Source organism: Anomaloglossus baeobatrachus, chromosome 6 (assembly GCF_048569485.1).
Source record: "Anomaloglossus baeobatrachus isolate aAnoBae1 chromosome 6, aAnoBae1.hap1, whole genome shotgun sequence".
Classification (NCBI taxonomy): domain Eukaryota; kingdom Metazoa; phylum Chordata; class Amphibia; order Anura; family Aromobatidae; genus Anomaloglossus; species Anomaloglossus baeobatrachus.
This window is the reverse complement of record NC_134358.1, coordinates 321,878,343-321,883,507: the sequence shown is the minus strand read 5'-3', so window position 1 is coordinate 321,883,507 and position 5,165 is coordinate 321,878,343.

The following is a 5,165-nucleotide window of genomic DNA, read 5'->3' as shown; positions in this document are numbered from 1 at the left end:
TTTCATCCAGCAGGCCACGGTGGACAAGTACCGGGTGCCTGTCATGCCACTCGACAAACCCCTAGTGATTGCCTCGGTGGATGGGAGGCCTCTCTCTGATACCATCTCCTTGATCACCAGGCCTGTCGAACTACGCATCGGTGCCCTTCACACCGAGAACATCGCTCTCTATGTTCTCCCACACATGTCCCACCAGATCCTGTTGGGACTCCCATGGTTGCGGACACATGAACCATCGGTTAGCTGGGGTACTGGCGAAGTCACCCGTTGGGGCTCTTCGTGTCATGAGAGGTGCCTAAAGTCCATACCACCCCTCCGACGACCTCCGGTTCCTGAGACCCTAACGGGGCTGCCTTCGGCCTATTGGTCCTTTGCCGATGTCTTTGACAAAAAGGAATCCGAGGTACTGCCGCCACATCGTCCATACGATTGTGCCATTGACCTGCTTCCAGGGACAACCCCACCTAGAGGACGGATATATCCTTTATCTCCAGCCGAAACCAGGGCCATGTCAGATTACATCTCAGAGAGCCTAGCAAGAGGGTTCATTCGGAGATCCTCCTCTCCTGCTGGAGCAGGTTTCTTCTTTGTCAAGAAGAAAGAGGGCGACTTACGCCCATGCATAGACTACCGGGGTCTCAACCAAATCACCGTGAAAAACAAATACCCCCTGCCGCTCATTCCCGAATTATTTGACCGGCTTAGAGGAGCTCGTGTGTTCACCAAGCTGGATCTTCGGGGTGCTTACAATCTGGTACGCATCCGCTCTGGTGACGAATGGAAAACCGCGTTTAATACGCGCGATGGACATTATGAGTACTGCGTGATGCCCTTCGGTCTGTGTAACGCTCCTGCCGTCTTCCAAGAACTGGTAAATGACGTGTTTCGGGACCTTCTCTACATCTGTGTGGTTGTTTATCTAGATGACATCCTTGTCTTCTCTCCGGACCTCCAAACCCACAGAGAAAACGTACAGCTGGTCTTACAAAGACTGAGAGAGAATCGCCTGTACGCAAAGTATGAGAAGTGTGTCTTTGAGCAGTCTTCCCTCCCCTTTCTGGGGTACATCATCTCTGATACTGGACTGCAGATGGACCCCAAGAAGGTCTCCGCCATCATCAACTGGCCTCCGCCTTCTGGACTGAAGGCAATCCAACGCTTCCTGGGATTCGCCAACTACTACCGCCAGTTTATCCCGCACTTCTCTGCCTTGACCGCTCCTCTCTCCGCTTTGACCAAAAAGGAGGCTAATCCTAAGGACTGGTCACCTGCGGCAGACGCCGCATTTTGTTCTTTGAAGCGAGCATTCGCCTCCGCCCCTGTACTCCACCGACCGGAGTTAAACCGCCAGTTCACCTTGGAGGTGGATGCCTCCTCCTCAGGAGCCGGAGCAGTGCTCATGCAAAAATCCTCCTCCGGGAAGATGGTGACCTGCGGTTTCTTCTCTAAGAGCTTCTCAGCACCCGAACGTAATTACACCATCGGTGACCGAGAACTACTGGCGGTCAAACTGGCTCTGGAGGAGTGGCGCTACCTCCTGGAAGGAGCAGTGTACCCCGTGATTATCTACACGGACCACAAAAACCTGGAATACCTGCGGTCCGCTCAGCGACTGAACCCACGGCAAGCCAGGTGGTCCTTATTCTTTGCCAGGTTTGACTTCCAGCTCCACTTCCGACCAGCGGACAAGAATGTACGCGCTGATGCCTTGTCTAGGTCGCTCATGCCCATGGAACAGGAGGAAGAGACTATCCAGCCTATCATCTCTCCTAGCAAGATTGTTCCGGTGGCTCCTGTCACTCTGGCCCAGATACCACCTGGGAAGACCTATGTCTCGGAGACCGATAGGCTAACGGTCTTACACTGGGGTCATACCTCAAAAACAGCCGGCCATGCAGGCCAGAAGAGAACATGGGGTGCAATTGTACGCCATTACTGGTGGCCATCTCTTCGCACGGACGTCGCCGCCTTTGTCTCTGCCTGCTCCTCTTGTGCCAGAAACAAGACGCCCAAACACCTCCCACATGGCCGCCTTCTGCCTCTGCCGATACCTTCGATTCCGTGGCAACACATAGCAATGGACTTTATTACGTACTTGCCATTGTCATCCGGGCACACAGTCATATGGGTCGTGGTGGACCGGTTCTCAAAAATGGCCCATTTCGTTCCTATGGCTGGACTGCCCTCTGCTCAGGAACTCGCGGACGCTTTTATACAACACATCTTCCGCTTGCATGGCTTTCCATTACACATCGTATCAGACAGAGGAACTCAGTTCACCTCCCGCTTCTGGAGGGCTCTCTGTAACCATCTGGGAGTGACTCTGGACTTTTCATCTGCATACCATCCTCAGTCTAATGGCCAAGTAGAGAGGGTCAATCAAATCTTGACCTCATTTCTACGTCACTATGTTAACGCCCATCACGACGACTGGTCCGCTCTTCTACCTTGGGCTGAATTCTCCCACAACCACCACATCAGTGAGTCGTCCTCCAGCTCTCCCTTCCATGTTGTTTACGGACTTCAGCCTTCCATCCCATTGCCTGTATCCCCCTCTTCGGATGTCCCTGCTGCAGATACAGTAGCCCGTGACTTTGCCACCATTTGGGACTCTGTCAAGGTGTCTCTAGGACGTGCTTCCCTGCGGATGAAGAGACACGCAGACAAGAAACGCCTGGATCCTCCGTGTTTCTCTCCTGGAGACCTCGTCTGGCTTTCTTCCCAGTACGTCCGCCTGAAGATACCTTCATACAAGCTGGGTCCTCGCTACATTGGGCCGTTTAAAGTCCTCACCAGGATCAATGAGGTCTCCTACAAGCTGCAGCTCCCGGCCACGATGAGGATACCCAACTCGTTCCACGTCTCCCTGCTCAAGCCGGTGGTCCTTGGTCCCTTCTCCGCTGCTGCCAGTCCAGCTCCTCCACCTATTGCCGATGATGACATCTATGCGGTAAGGGATATCGTGGCCATGAAGACCGTACGAGGTCGGCAGTTCTTCCTGGTGGACTGGGAAGGGTATGGTCCTGAGGATAGGTCCTGGGAGCCCAGGGAGAACGTAGGCACTCCTCTTATCCGTGCCTTCTTGTCCCGGTTGCGGGGAGGGGGGCGTGGGGGGGGGGGTACTGTCACGCTCCCCGGGTCCTCGGCTCCCCTCCCCGGGTCCTCAGCCCCGCTCCCCGGCTCACCTGACACGCTCCCCTCGTCCCAGCCTCCGGTGCCCGTCCTCCATAGGTTCTCTGGTCGCCGATCCCGGCGTCCGACATCTTCCCAGGCCTTGGCCGGCTCTCCTGCGTCCTCCTCGCAGCCTCCTTCCCTGGCTTCTGGCACCCGGGCCGCGCGCATGCGCATTAGGGCACGCGCGCGGTCACTGACCCTTTCTTAAAGGGCCAGCGTCCAGTAACAGGAAATGAGGTTAGTCAGGTTCAGGGTATAAAGGGGGTTCTTGTCCAAGGGGGCGGGGCCTGATCTTCGTGTTCCCTGAGCTAGGAGTCAGGTCTCCTGGTGTTTATGTGCCTGTACTCACCTATCTCTCTTTGTAGAGCCGTACCTGCCTCGCCATCCAGTCTGCCGTATCCCGAACCCCGCACGCTGTCCGTCTGCCATCCGACAGCACCTGCCATCTCGGATCCCTGCGGTGACCCGTCATCTTGCTCCAGAGGTTCCGGACTCCGCCTGATATCATCTCGGCCTCCGAACCTGAGCTACGTCACCAAGACTACCTTCTGTGACTCCGTGGTCCCAGGGACTCCTCCGCTGTCTTCACTTGCACGGACTATCCTGCTGCCCTTCAGTGCTTCAGCTGCCGGACTCCCTACCTCCATCTTAGAGTTCGGTCCAGTGGATCCACCTCCTGGGTCTGCCCGACCGCCCGGCCGTGACAATATCACTTCTTTTCCGCAGGTAGCTGCGGTATTTCACTCCATTCACTGTAATGTAATTGCGAAATACCGCGGGTAGCAAATGAGGTGTGGTATACCCTCGGTATAGCCGCGGTTTACCTGCGGTAATGTTCATCACTGCCTGCTTTTTGCAGGGAAGTGATGTCATTATGACAGGAAGAGGAAGCAGAGCAGAGCATAAACACACACACATCACACTCCCTGGACGCCGCACAGAAGCACTTCCGTGTGACCTCCGTCAGGTGCCCGTGCAGTCTGTGTCCCGCTCCAGCCCCGCGGCTGCCTGCACAGCAGTGTGTCAGTGTCTGCCCGCAGTATCAGCAGCTGCTCACACTGCAGTGCTGGCAGCTGCGGGGATGACGAGCGCTGCTGTCAGGTTAGATGAGATCATTACCTGCTGTGACGATCTCCTGCTCTGCTGACGTCAGCGCTGTAACTGCTTTCTATGCCCGTCTCGTGGGCGGCCCAAGACTGTGACTAGCGGTGATGTTACGGGCTCCTGTGATACTGCTAAGAACGCAGTGGGCATAGAAGTCAGTGACAGCACTGACGTCAGCAGAGCAGGAGACCGTCACTGCAGGTAATGATCTCATCTAGCCTCCTGATGGCAGCACTCATCATCCCCTGCAGTGATCTGGGCTGACCTATTGATATTACCTCAGGTCACTGCACTGCTCTCCCAGCCAATGGGGAACATTTTGTTCTTCATTGACTGGGACATTGATTGTGGTATGGATTGTCGTGGGACCCCCTTATTGGATTACGCCAGACCTGGAATTGATTGTTCTTTTCAATAAATTGGTCAAAGAGGGAATGTTTTGGGGAGTGTTTTTTCAAATAAAACTTTTTTTGTTGTCTATTTTTTATTTGTTACTGACTGGGTTGGTGATGTCGGGTATCTGATAGATGCTTGACATCACTAACCCCAGGGCCTGATGCCAGGTGACATTACACATCTTGCATCAACACCATATATTACCCCGTTTGCCACCGCACTAGGGCAACGGGATGAGTTGGGGTGAAGCACCAGGATTGGCACATATAATGGATGCGCCATTTCTGGGGTGGCTGTGGCCTGCTATTTTTAAGCTGGGGAGTGTCCAATAATGGTGGACCTCCCTAGTTTGAGAATACAAGACCACAGCTGTCCGCTATACCTTGGCTGGTGATCCAATTTGGGGGGACCCCACGTTTTTTGTTTTAAATTATTTAATGTAAAATAACAGCGTGGGGTGCCCTCTGTTTTGGATTACCAGCCAAGGTAAA